The sequence below is a fragment of the Andrena cerasifolii genome, chromosome 11 (assembly GCF_050908995.1).
Source record: "Andrena cerasifolii isolate SP2316 chromosome 11, iyAndCera1_principal, whole genome shotgun sequence".
Classification (NCBI taxonomy): domain Eukaryota; kingdom Metazoa; phylum Arthropoda; class Insecta; order Hymenoptera; family Andrenidae; genus Andrena; species Andrena cerasifolii.
The window spans coordinates 3148548-3163267 of NC_135128.1; positions in this window are offsets into that span (position 1 = coordinate 3148548).

The window sequence follows — 14720 nt, forward strand, 5'->3', positions numbered from 1 at the left end:
ACAGTAATGAAATTACAGCGGCTGTGTGTTCTACCGTAATTCATACATAATAATCCTAGGCACATATTATAATATCCTGTTTTGTTTTTTAATTACACTCGTGATTAGCGATTTACATTAATATCGTTCTTGCGTGTGATCCGTGCGTGTACGAAGCCTGTGAAAGGTAGGACTTTGAACTCCATCTTCCTGTGAAATTTTAATTATTACGTCCTACGTGGTTAATATATTATGATGCGCGTTATGTACTAGTCGCATGCAAAATTTCAGCCAAATCGGTAGCCCAAACCCCATGTGCTCCCTTTGTTAGCTGGCGGCTGTTAGCTCAAGCCACGTACCCACGTGGGTAACTGGCTACACAGAATATACTTAACACGTTCACTTGGGAAAATGAGATATTTCGTTCCGTATTTAATTCATAACCTATTGCACACCTAGGTACTTCATCGTGATTAAAAGAATATTTCTAACAATGGAGCACCGCGACCCGGCACTCACCTATTGGATCGCAACTTTGCGGGTTCATAGAGTGACTCGAGCCAAGAACAACGGTATGTTTCATTCGTGTCCAATCGCCCTTTAAAACTGTGAAAACTAACCTCAAAGTCAAATAGGCATTCCCATTTTTTCGCGTATAACTCCTGAAGTACAAGAGACAGAACAAAATGTGTCAAACAAAAGATTAATGGTGCACTAAGCGCTACAACCTCGCGTTAAAAAAAATTTTGAAGAATTTTTTTTTCGTCGTCTTTTTTTTTAAACCCTTCATAATGTTGTTAACGCAACTTTGCAGCGCTTACTCTACCATTAAACTTCTTATTCACCTTTTTTTCTGTCTCTTGTACTGTAGGAGCGATACACGGAAAAGTGGGAGTGCCTCTGTCATTTTGAGGTTAGTTTTCACATCCTTAAAGGGCGACTGGGCAGAAATGAAACATACCGTTGTTTTTGTCTTGAATCACTCTATAAACCCACCAGGCTGCCATTATACATGCCGAGTTCCTTAAACACTAAACCTACCGTTACTAAATGCTTTTTACACTTATGTCACTCAACGTACTCATTTTGTGGTAAAAGGTGACGTGAAAAATTGTTGAAACTTTTTGTTCAATCACGCACCATTCTTACAAAAAAAATTTTTAATTTCCTCCTGCACTTCCCGAGATATTCTTATATATAACTCAACAAATTTTTGCTTTTTATCCTAGGTTAAAAATTGAAGGAGAAAACTTTTCGGCCACGGAACACTATTTCTCATAAGAAATTTCTTTTGTTCAGCTCTGGCACCGCCACTTTGTATTAAAAAAACTAAAAAAAAAATTGTAATCATACTTCAAGGTATGTAAAATAAAAGCCTTCAAACAGATTTCTTATTCCATTCACTGTACTCGCATAAAAAATTCTGAAAATCAGGCTGCTTTTCCAGGCTCTAGGAGCAAATAAGTCTTAGGCACTACGCTTTCGAGGAACTACTAACGCGAAAGCACCCTAGGAGCGCGCGAATTAACTCCCTCGGCGTGAAGACACGCCGACGCCAGGCAAAGTGTCAAGTAATTCCCAAGCGCTGTTCATTTCCGTGGAACTCATCAATGCTGCAGCGCAGAAAGTATTCGCATCGAACATTCGGACCAAAAATTGTTTCGCCCCATGAAAAACAACCACAGCTACCCCCCTCGCGAGATCGTTCCCGTTTCCCGTTACAACCGTTCAATTTCATCCACCGCAGTCCCCTCTGAGCCCAACGAAACGTTCCCCGCCGCCCTGACACCGTGCACCGTCTCCGCCGCGCGAGATATTAAATGTTCCCCGTGGCCGTTAAACACGGCACGTCGGGAACCGTTAATACGCCGGGCGGGGGTGGAAAAAATCGTTGGCAAAAAGTGTCGCGGCCCTGTTCGACAGTGTTTTTCCGCGTATTACCGGCAAGTCGAAGCTTCCAGTCGCGGCCACGGTTAAATGGCCTGTAAGATGAATAATGCGATTGTTTGAAATATCACGTCCACCATTGGGGATGGGGGCTAGTCATTTAAACATCGTTAGCGGGCTTTCTTGTTTGCCAGCGCCGGTTACGCGCCGATTTCAAATGAAATTCAATGACCCCCTTTTCCAGCGGCGTTCCATCAAATTAATGTGGAGACACACAAACTTCCCCCGAGTTCGAATCGCGGCGGCTATCCTCCCCCCCCCCCTGTCTGCCTGCTGGCTCTGAGGCGGGCTCCGTTGCAGTTTCGCCACTCGAAAACTTCGAAAGTTGATATCTCCGCATTAATTTGGCCGAATGCTTTATAAAAGGGAGACCACGGGCTAGCTCCACCTTCCTTCGTGCGACGAATCGAGCACACAACTGCCGCGTCGTCGAAAAGATAACGCTGCGGCCTGTCTGGATATCGATCGCCCTGCTCTTTTGAAGTCGGCTGGTGTAATGGACGCGGGAAACGAACGAGACAGAGGTTCGTTCGACGAAACGTTAATTAAAATTCCGAAAATCGCCTATTCGGGAGCCTCGCTCTGTTATTATTTTAACTGTCCACTTCTAACTTCGTTGTATTGCAAATTAATAACGACCACGGGCGAGTTAAGTGATGATTTAAATAACTTATTATTTCCCCAGGCGTTACGAGTGAAATGTTGAATTCTTCTGAGGCGAATCGAAATTTTCAGACGACGAATCTCCGTTAAGAAGTTAATTGTGCTTCACTGGCACAATTCAGGGATGAAAATAGATCATTGTAAGAGAATTAGAACCGAGGTTTGAAAGTGAATTTTATTTCAAAGTAAAATTTTCAGGAATGTTGTAGAAGCCCTTTCTTTTTTATTGCACGTAAAATGGGTGGGGAATCAATGTTATTTTTTTTACTGTCACTGTAAGACCAGCGTGGTACACTTTTTTGTGAAAGGAAGTTGAAATTTCTGCTCCACGGAAATTTTTATGCGGGCTGTTTTAGTCGCTTTAGTCAGCTTGCTCTCTATTTGAAATACTGGGTTTGGAAACACCCGCTAGAGCGGGTGCCTGTCGCCCACGTGTACAGCCTGTGCCGTTCAGTTGTAAAGGGAGAAACGGGGGTGAGGGGACCGAAATGTTTATCGAAGTTATTCTGGGGACCGAACGAACGGGCTAACATAAGCAAACTTTGCCGTGAAAGGGCAGCAAAAGCTGATTATGCCTGCTCACTTTACACTTTCCTGACGAATCAAGACGACGCGACGACCAGTCGTCCCCCCCACCCCTTGCTAATTATATTTTTTTCCATTAGTCGGCATAAGTAAAGAGTAAAATGAATCAACGCGTCACTAAATTCACCACAGATGTGCTCGAAGGAAACAACAAATTCTAAAAAATAATGGACGTCTAACGATTTATTGATTTACGCAAGCCACGTAGTCGCACTTTTCTCACAATAGTTGGGAAACTCTGTAACGACTGCAATTTTAAAAAAAAAAGAAGTACGAAAATGAACACGAAGAAAGGTAGAATCTAGGTGATCGTCTCTGTGTAAAAAAACAAAAGACAATTGTTTCGTGAACTGGTCAAGATCATAATGGAATTTTATAAATAAGAATTAATTGAATAGGCTGTTTGACTTATGTAAAGACAGTAGAACAATTTCTGTTTTTTTTTTCGGATTTAAAGAATTCTGTTCTCCATTAATTTCGACCGTTTGCATTATGGAAATCACGCGAATAATTTGGTAAATCACGGAGCACCTCAGAAACAGAAATAATAAAAAGGACACAAGGAGGAACTTCAGAAAATTTCGAACAATGGAAACGAGCGGAGGCAAAGCTGCATTCGAGCCGGTGCCTCGGTAAATCAAGCACGAGAAGCGTACGGTTTCTGATTACAGGCAGAAAAACCTGCGTGAAAAGTTACTCACACGTGCCCCCTGGGAAACTCAATCTCGAGGATTAACGATTCATAGTCTTTCAAGGGCGCAATCGCTTTATTACGATACAGCTCTTTTACCTGCACGTGGCTGGAAGCGAAATGAAGAGATATTAAAGCTGAAAGAAACATGAGAATAGATACATAATACGTCGGTGGTAAAAAGCGCGATGAAGAGACCGAGGGTAGGAAGAACAAATGGAGCACGATGTTACAGCTGTTGTAATAATCTGCCTCCCTCCCCGGTCTCTGTGTACCCTTCATTACTGCAGGGTCAGTGATTGAAGAAAAGCCTAACTTAACTCTTTGAATTAACGCCGCGTGCTGATAATAAACTGTAGAGGAAATAAAAGAGTTTTTAATTCGTGGGGAGAAAATTACTTTTTTTTCAAATTAATATGCTGCATCTTTTTCGATTGAAAAGTTCTGTATTTACAAAGAGCAGCATTGAGATAAATATCTGTGGTAGTTGGATGAGCGAATAATCAGGAGTGCAACAGGGCTAATGCTCGTTTCCATATTCCAATGAAAAACACTCGAAGTGTTCACTAGGGTGGCCCATATTTTCAACCTGCGATTTCTTTCGCTCTCGCCCCCTAATATCATTCCATTTCATAAAAAATAGTCCCTGAAAAAGATTATTGCAATCGGACAACAGAAAAGGGTGCCGACCAGGCTTTAAATTCATTAATGGTTTGAATTTGAATTTCTCAAAAATGGTAAGCCCTATCGAAATTTTGTTCAAATAAGATTAAAAGAGCGTTCAATTTTCTACAATTACTGTATATATAACTTTCTCGTGCTTCCAACCATTTTTTAGATAATAGCCTTTGAATATAGAGAGATCGGCACTTCGCTCGTATAGACAATACGTCACGCCGTACAGGTGGGACGCGCGAAGTGCTGATCTGTCTACATTCAAACGCTATTATCTAAAAAACGGTTGGAAGCACGAAAAAATTATATATATATTAATTGTAGAAAATTGAATGATCTTTTAATTTTATTTGAACAAAATTTCGATAGGGCTTACCATTTTTTAGAAATATTAGGGGGTGAGAGCAAAAGAAATCGGAGGTTGAAAATAAGGGCTACCCTACTGTTACACGCCGATTTTGAAAAGGTCTACGTAAATTATAGCCCTCGAAAAAATATTTGACATGTATTTTTTGTCATTGGCAAACGTCCATATCTAGGCAGTGAAATCAGCTGTCATAATTGAGGTGAAAAACACGGTTGCCACAATATCTCGGAAACTATGCACATGATGTATTTTTTATAACAAATTCAGCCACGTAATCAGACGCGTAATACGTCAATTTGTTTATACAATATACTAAAAACTTGTAATTTTTCATAGAATCTGATTACGTGGCCGCATTTGTTATAAAAAATGCATCACTTTTGTCTAAAAGATTTTTCTGTATAGTTTCAAAGATATTGGGGCAAACCTGTTTTTCACCCCACCTTGATTTCATCCCCTAGATATGGGCGTTTGCCAATAACAAAAAATACGTGTTAAATATTTTTTCGAGAGCTATAATCTTCGCAAACTTCGTCAAAATCAAATTATTATTCCAGCATTCATTCAATTTAAAGCAAATCGTGCGGAAGTATTTCGTTTACGTTCGAATAAAATTCACGTTTTCAACTGATCATTTAGAAGTTTGTATGATCGTCTGGTTGTAGTTACTTAAATAGAACTTATTACCCTGTCGCTCGCAATTTATACGCGTTTGCAGCGCTGGAACGTATTGAGATTGCCAGTCGATACTTTCGGTTATATCTGCACCCCCGAACTCCCGATATGTCAGCCAGAGTCGGAGGCCCGTAAAATTATCGACAGTATCCGAGGAAATAAAGACGTCCCTCCAGGCGGGAGACGAAAGTTCGACTAAAAAGATCGGTGGATTGTACAACGTCAGCGAAACGTTCGTAAAAGACATTTTCACGGTGAATTGTGCTTTTACATATAAAGCCCGACTCCAGATGGATGGCCCAGGGAAGAGTCTTACATTCTTGTGCCACTGCAGTCGACTGCAACGCAGGTGTACAAAAAAATGTCGCTCCTAGATGGGAAATATTTTACAAAATCTCCCATTTCCATCCGGGTAATCTTTCATCTCTTCTGTTTCGCATGAATGGCAATCTGTTCCCTATATCCTCATTTTATCTTCCAACATCACTCATGAATATTCCCCTATCTGTGAAATTGTCCTTTTTCGAAATGTTTTTTGAAATGCTAACGCTCAGAAACAAACAACATTTCTGAAAATATTATTGTTTTTTTTTTCAGGAAAGTACGAGAACGAACGTATACAAATGCATTTCTTGTGTTTCAATGATACATTTTTTTTTAATTATAATTTTTTCCCCTGTTTTTAGGTTCACCCTATGGTCATATTAATAATTATTAGAATTTCGTTCCGTTTTTTTGTTTCTATTCAGCAGTTCTGGTTTTACAGGGGCAGCCATTCAATGAGGAGACACCCCACGCTGAGACCAATATTATTATAACTATGTGTTATTTTGAGTGGAAAAAAATGTATATAATTTCTTAATCGCATATATCAGATGTATGTAAAATCTGATCTCATTTGGTTGTATAGATTTTTCTACAAAAAATCTGAAAGAAAACTCATTTTATGCACTTACCCCTATACTATAAATTACATGGATCAACTACACACCAAATTTCAGGAAAATCAGTGACCTCAACGTTATGCACTCTCCTCGTAAGAGTCAATGGATTTCACCCAATTTCGAAGCTTCTACTTTCCAATTTCGTTTTCAAATTTCGCAGCTTCTACTTTCCAATTTCTTTTTTAAATTTCGAAGTTTCTACTTTCCAGTTTCTTTTTTAAATTTCGAAGTTTGTACTCTCCAATTTCTTTTTCAAATTTCTTATGATTCCAGCGTTCTTTTGCTGCAATAATTCTTCTTGCAATTTAAATAAGAATTCCACGCACCGTAATTCCGTCTTTGCCAAGAATAATACCCGCGCGAGGCCCTTGCTAGAACCAGGTGTTCGACGTGGAAATCGATCGCGCGAACGCGAGCCCCGAGCGATAAAATTCGCCCGTGCGTCAATCGGTGCCAAATTTAGGCTTGGCTTGAACCATAAGCCACGCCAGCTAAATCCGTTTCAGCTATACACCGCGATGTTTTGGTTGATGGGTTTCGTGTTTGGTAAGTTCGACCGCGCAAGGAGGTTTACACACCCGCCAATGAATGTCCGCGGTCTCGATTTGACAGGCGATTATTTCGTCACTGTAAAAATACGAAAATACTCCAGTGGATGTAAACTAGCCCCTCCAGTATCAAAACAACTGCTATTGGAACGCCCTACTATCGGAATGGTCTCTTATTCGAACGTTGTATTATCCGATGTTTAATTTGGATACAGAGAAATAAGTCAGAAAAACGCATGAGCTATAGTACGTAAAGTAAATATTGGGAAAGGAGTTAACGAAAATTTGGTTGGTATAGTCGATTAGTTTGAATATTTCGGATATTTCAAAGTCGAATGAATCGAGTACCTTCAAAAAGATCGAGTCGTTCAATTAAACGATAAAATTACGGAAATTCCGTTCGAACTATTCAAAGAATTGAGTTACTCGAATTATTCAAAGAATAGAGTTATTCGACTGAGTTACACGAATTATTCAAACAATTGTGTTACTCGAATTATTCAACTGAGTTACTCGAATTATTCAAAGAATAGAGTTATTCGACTGAGTTACTCGAATTATTCAAACAATTGTGTTACTCAAATTATTCAACTGAGTTATTCGAATTATTCAACTAAGTTACTCGAATTATTCAACTGAGTTACTCGAATTATTCAACTGAGTTACTCGAATTATTCAAAGAATAGAGTTATTCGATTGAGTTACTCGAATTATTCAAACAATTGTGTTACTCAAATTATTCAACTGAGTTATTCGAATTATTCAACTGAGTTACTCGAATTATTCAACTGAGTTACTCGAATTATTCAAATAATTATTGAGTTACTCGAATTATTTGAATAATTGAGTTACTCGAATTATTTGAATAATTGAGTTACTCGAATTATTTGAATAATTGAGTTACTCGAATTATTTGAATAATTGAGTTACTCGAATTATTTGAATAATTGAGTTACTCGGTTTATTCAAATAATTGAGTTACTCGATTCATTACACGAATGACTGAGTATTTGACTCGAATTTCAAACTACATGGATGATTCGCGTAGAGGAATAAATCCTTTTAGTTTTCTACTGGAATATTAGGTATTTCATTTTCGTATGTAGCTTTAACCTCTTTCGTCATGTGCAACGGTTCTTCGAGGTCGAAGTGAAGATTAAGAGTTTACGTAAACGCATATTTTAATAATAAATTCTCTTCTCTCCTTGCTTATTGTTCTAGCATAGTCTATTCTAGCTCTAGTATAATCTGAAAGAAGCTTCCAAAGAAAATATTTAGATTCATTTTCAAGGACCCACATATAGGTCAGATTAAAATGAAATAGTTGGATATTGTTATAAGTAGTGTAAAATCACATCTTACAAATCACATTATAAATGTGTCTGAATTAGTAACTTGTCAGCTTTGGGTCAACAGAAGTTCAAGATTAAAAGTCATGTACAATATTTTAATAAAGTAAAGCACATAATTCTCTTATATTCAGTAAACAAATCTTTTAGAGACTCTAAATAATGATAAGAAATATTATTAATCAGGATACAGAATTTCTATCACCCTAATATCTGATTTCACTTTGAACTCAATAAACCTACTCAAGAAATGTAAAACCAGTAGACTTATTTTTAACAACAGTTTTACCAATACTAATCCAAGGTCTAAATTTGCTGTACATTCGACAAATAAGCTCCAATATAATTAGAGAATCGGAAGAAAAGGCGCTTATCAACAGAATTAACAAAGGATAAACCAGTAACGAGAACTGATAATGAGCAGACGCATGCCTGTTCCGAAAGCAAATTATACACCCTAGTTATTCTAATTAATTTCCCATTTTGTACTAATTAATGTGTACACATCAACTCTTCCCACTGTGTTTTTCCTCATTTTCACATGCACTGTTTTCAAATTTTGCATTAACACGTTCGCTGCATTATGGTGTACATGTATCCTGTATCAGATTTTGTGATGCAGCAACGAAACTGTAATATTCACTTTAAATAATAACTTATGGTTTTCTGAATCTTTATTAACGATTCTTGTGCGGTTGTAATAGTTTCTGTTAATTATTTGGAAGACCATACAGAATACAGGAGTCCTAAATCGCAGCAGTAACATTTTCACCTGTAGCCAACGTGCCAACAGCCAGAATAGAGTCGGCGTGTTTTCACGCCGAGGAACGTTTGCATACCCTCCGCGTTTCCGCGTTGATATTTCCTATAACTTTTCACTGTGAAAACGAATCAAGCTCGGAGCTCGCTTGGTACTAAACTTTCCTGGGAGAAGCGATCATTTTGCGAAACCTTGACACTCAAGGTAATGTATTAACAAAGTGGAATGAAAAGCTGCAAAGAATTACAGGAGAGAAAAGATGTGCCTTACATCTTCCAAGAGGCGCCACCCAAAGTGCCAATAATATCCAAATGTCCCAAATCTTCGAAAAAAGGAACAAGTGGCTACACACGCGACTCCTAAGCTACTTCAAAAACGCATTATACAATAATGTACTCGCCTGTGGAATTACTCATGCTTACAAATATTTCTCGCTTTTTCCTTTTGCAAACATCGTATCACGAATCACGATGTGATAACCCAGACCTAACCCAGACTCTTGCCTGCGAAGAATGCGCCACCTAGACCCGACAACAATGTCATTCATACCCTTCGAACCTAGCGCTATCAAAGCCTCGATATCTTCTCGAAGCTTGCTCTTTCCTAGCCCTACTGCTCTGCCCTCCGTAGTTAAACTGTCCTATTTAGCATTTTTCATTTTTTGAGATATGTTGAAATAGTTAAAGTTCCACGCGTCTTTTACCTTTTAAGTAAAGTTAGAAAACTCTACGTGCTTTGTAAAGATTTATAAACAGTATAATGTATTTAACCTAACTTCTTTGCAAATGGTTATAATATCCTATATAAAAGAATTAATTAATTGGTACGTTAATAATATATCAACTACCGGTGCACCTATTGCAAAGAATTATATTAGCCTGTTACGAAATAATGACAACATGTTTTAAGAGGTTATGCCTAGTCAGGCGGTCGAAAAGAGGCGAATATTTGTGAATTTTTTTTGACGAAACGGAAGCGTATAATTTTACAAAACTTTATGCGCTTAAAAGAGCAACATTTAAGGAACATTTGGTAATTTTTTCGAAGAAAAATATTTACGTTTATAATAAAATAACAAGCGACATCCAAGAAGCATTTTTAAAAATTTGCTTTTGCGGTGAGCACTGCCATTCGGAACCAGATTATCTAAAATCAAAAAACAAAAAAGATTTCGTTAGTATATTAATGTATCCTCAGGTTGGCGGAGAGAATTTTCCGAAATATTGATTTAAAAAAAATGGTGGCTATTTACAGTTGAAATCTTGATTTCTTTCGCGTGATTTTTGCACCAAAAAAAATGCTTCTTGGATGTCGCTTGTTATTTTATTATAAACGTAAATATTTTTCTACGAAAAAATTACCAAATGTTCCTTAAATGTTGCTCTTTTAATCGCAAAAAGTTTTGTAAAAATATACGCTTCCGCTTCTTCAAAAAAAATTCACAAATATTCGCCTCTTTTCGACCGCCTGACTAGGCATAACCCCTTAATTTGAATGAAGTAAAATAAGGGCGGTACAAAGTAAATGATAAAACTTCAGTTTTCTCGGTTGTTTCAAAATGTTAGATAGGACATTTTAACTAAACAGGGCAGTGCTGTCTTCCCAGCTACCCTTCAAAACCCCCGAGACACTTCTCATCAACGCTCAGAATCTCTCAGGAAGTCAACCCTCTCGCTTAGTCTCCATATACTTCAGAACGTTATAGTAGTAAACCCCTAATTTTAAACGAATCGGTGGCTCGGACTTCTTTCCGTCCTTCGCAGCATAAAGGCTCGCAGAGATTCTCACAAAGATCGGCACAGCTTCCGCAAGATGCCCGAAACTCTGAATGGCGCGAGCCGCATTCATTGTTAATCGAAGAGTGCATCTCGGGCCCAGAGAGGATTATTCAACCGCCGCTGAGAATCGCTGGGAGCGCATATCGAGTCTGTGGCTAACCACGCTGCAGGCCATCGGCTGTCCGGTAGATAGCGACGGTACCTTGAATTTGAATACGCGTGTTCCCGTCTGCCACGACGTATAATCGCATCTTTGGTTGTGCGTGCGCGTGTTTGCCGATTCCGCCCGCGCGTGTATGCGTGCGTAAGCAGATAGCCACGGTGTGCATCGTATTTAATCTTATTGCGGTGGAAACGAACACGAAGGGAGTGGCGACAGGGCGCAGTGACGCAGCACTGTCAGCCTCTCCTGTCCATGCGGATTTCGTAGACGAATTGATTTTACCCACTGCCGTTATCCAATGCGCTCTCTCTCTCTCTCTCTCCCTTCCTCTCTCTCTCTCTATTTCGTTTCGCACCCTCTGTTCCGTTCGATTTGCACGATCAAATTTATTTCAACGGAGGGAGAAGAGAGCACCTGTCGCGCTTCCAGCGTTTGCTCCCGTCGAACTGTTACTGGGAACTTGGGTGAAATCTTCGCCGGGAGTTTTGGATAGCGGGTCTCCGCGAGGTGAGCAAAATACAGGGCCGAGGAGTTCGGTAAACTGGAAAATTCCGAGCAAACGGAGGCTCACAAATGGATTCTGTGGGCGTAATGTGGGACCGTCTGTTCGAATAACAGGTGTACGTGCGAAGCGCGACGAGGATTTGAAGGTCTTAATTAAAACGAATCTATATCGGACTCTCATAGTCGCGGGACTTTCAGTCTCACAACATGGCTCGAGTGTCCTCATAGTTTCCAGACACTTAAGGGAAATTGGTGAAGTCTAACTGTTCGAAAACTGGGCTCGTTAAACGCTCCGCGTGAATTCAAGGAGCAAGTGACACGAAGTTTTTTGGTCCTTCCTTTAACGCCTCTTTACTGGGCAATTTTCGGTTTCGCTGGTGGCATGAGGCACGGAATATGTACCAGATGACGATCAATTATTTGGTAACTGGGTACTGATGCATCTTAATTATTTATGCTGGAATCGGGTAAGTTGAATCTAGCTTAACGGATGAATATCCCTCTGAAGTTTACACTTAATGGATGTGAACAATTAATGGATGGAAGCATCAGAAGATATGCTGCCTCTGTAGTGGCACTAACGAGGGAAGTTAGGCGACTCGAAAATTCGAAAAATCAAAAACTTTGGAGGACTGTAGCGCAAGTGATGCTAATAACGTAACTGATTTTTTATTCGGCAGTAAAACAGTCCTAAGAGTGAAAACACCCCCTTAAAGGGGGATTCTCGTGTACCAACCCCCGACATTTATGAATTTTTTTTTAAAAAGCTATTGTTAATATTGCATTAAACTCTTTTGGGATATAAGGAGGCATCTTTAAACTTGCAGAAAATATTTTTGTTATGTCGATCCTTCTTATTATTTATTAATTATTGTGGAATCTTGCCCAACTCCTCGACGATGTAACTGTTGGATTACTATAATTATTAAAAGGCAAAAATCACTCAATATTCGGGGAAACCTGAATATAGTAAAAGATAATGATACGTGTGTAGCGCGTCTTTTTGTTTCAATATCTGGCAACGGTGATAAAACAGACCGTTGTTAGAGAAGAGCTCACTTCTGTTCGGTATACTGTCTTAGAAAGACATTCTTTCCTAGCCGCTAAAAATAAAATTAAAATATAAAACTAGAAGGCTGATTTATTTAATAACCAATTTCCAATAGTAACTCCTGTTGGCGGGATGTGTAGCACCTATCAGAGTCATCTGATTGCAGAAAAAAAATAGAAGTTTCTTAAAATTAGTTTTCGCTGGTATTGATCTACTGTAAAGAAAACAAAAGAAAAATGGAAAGAGTTATAGAGTTTGAAAGAAGAAGTAACTTTTTTCCTGAGACAAATTTTCCATTTTTATTGTTTATATCGCCGAAAAAAGTATTATAAATAAAAACTAAAATCGAATTTTTGTCCAGCACCTGGAGAAATGTATAACGAATAAAATGAGCTTTATTTGGAATTTATCAGTCAATTAGTTTTTGACTTTCACTTAATGTCCGCAGTTTTAATTTATTAAGAATTACATGATAGTTGTCAGGCAGCACTATGTTTGGCAGCAAGTCTTAAAAATTTATGTTGAATACACTCAATATTACTGATATAAGATTTCCAATATGGAGATCAGATTATACTACCGTGTTCCAAAATAAGCCTGTCAGTTGACAGTTGAGTATTTTGAGGGTGTTAGTATTGTTAAGGAATTTCGAGACCCTGTGGATAAGTCCCAAAGACTTAAGACTACGAGAAACAACATTTCTGTAATGTGCCGAGAATGATAAGTCAGACGAAAAAGTAATACTTAAATCTTTAACACTGTTAAGCGAAGAGATCGGTATCCCATTTATGGCGTAATTGAAAACCAGGTTATTTTTCTTATGGCTAAACCTGACAATATGACATTTTGTTAGACTGAGAGATAACTTATTGGAAATACACCAATCGTGAAGCCAATTGAGGTGATTCTGGATTAATTGGGCACATTGCGGACTACTAATACCGTGATAAACTTTCAGATCATCCCCATACAAATTAAATTTCGAATAGAGGAAAACCTCAGAAATATCATTGATAAATAATATAAAAAATAGTGGACCCAAGTGAGAACCTTGGGGGACACCTGAAGTAGCTCTGATCTCTCTCGAGTAAGAGCTTTTAAAGTTAACAATTTGTATCCTGTCCGATAAAAAACTAATTAACCACGAGAGTGCACTACCAGTAATTCCCAAAGGCTTTAACTTGGCAATTAAAACAGAATGACTTGTGGAACCGAAGGCTTTGCGAAAATCAGTACACACCACATCAACTTGAAGACCCTCTTCAATACACCACGATAGCTAATGATATTCCACAAGATTGGTAACAGTAGATCGACCCGAATAGTTCTTAGCATCACTTGAGCTACATTTCTCAAGAGTTTTATATTTTTTAAATTTTCAAGTTTCCGAACTTCCCCTGTAAGGCACAAATGACATTTGCATTCTTCCGCAAGGGGCATAGTTTTTTTAATATTAACGACGAACCCGCCTTGCCCCGTTAAGAAACATTTCCAAATGATGACTTAACTCGGGTTAAGTTGAATACCTCGATCAACACCGCTGTTCCAGTAGGACAGCCTGCAGGCGACAATAGGGCAGCGTGGTTAAGCCAGCGGAACAAAGATCGTATTATTTTACACCGCGTCACGGCCTGGCGACGCCAGCGAAAAGGCCCAGGGAGGGGGCCCTACGCAGCGGCAACAATGGCGATACATATCCCATTAGCGGGAACGGTGCAGCTCGCGGAATAACGAGCCACTGAAAGAAAATGAACGTCTTAAGGGGTTGACGCGAAGGGGAGGGGGGGGGGAGGAGGGGTTGGTAACAGCAACGGGGGAAGACACATTGCGCCGTGTCGAAAACGTTATTGCCCACGAGCCTCCGGAGAGTCGAAACGATAAGGTCGCCGTTGCGGACGGTTACGTGACATTTGAGGATTGACATTAAACCGAGCGCCGCCGTTGCGCCGCGACTCCCCATTCACGGCGACATTTCGTTAATGCCACGACTACCCGCCTTTAAGGGCGCTTTTTACGAGAAAATCCGACGGAGAGCGCCCGT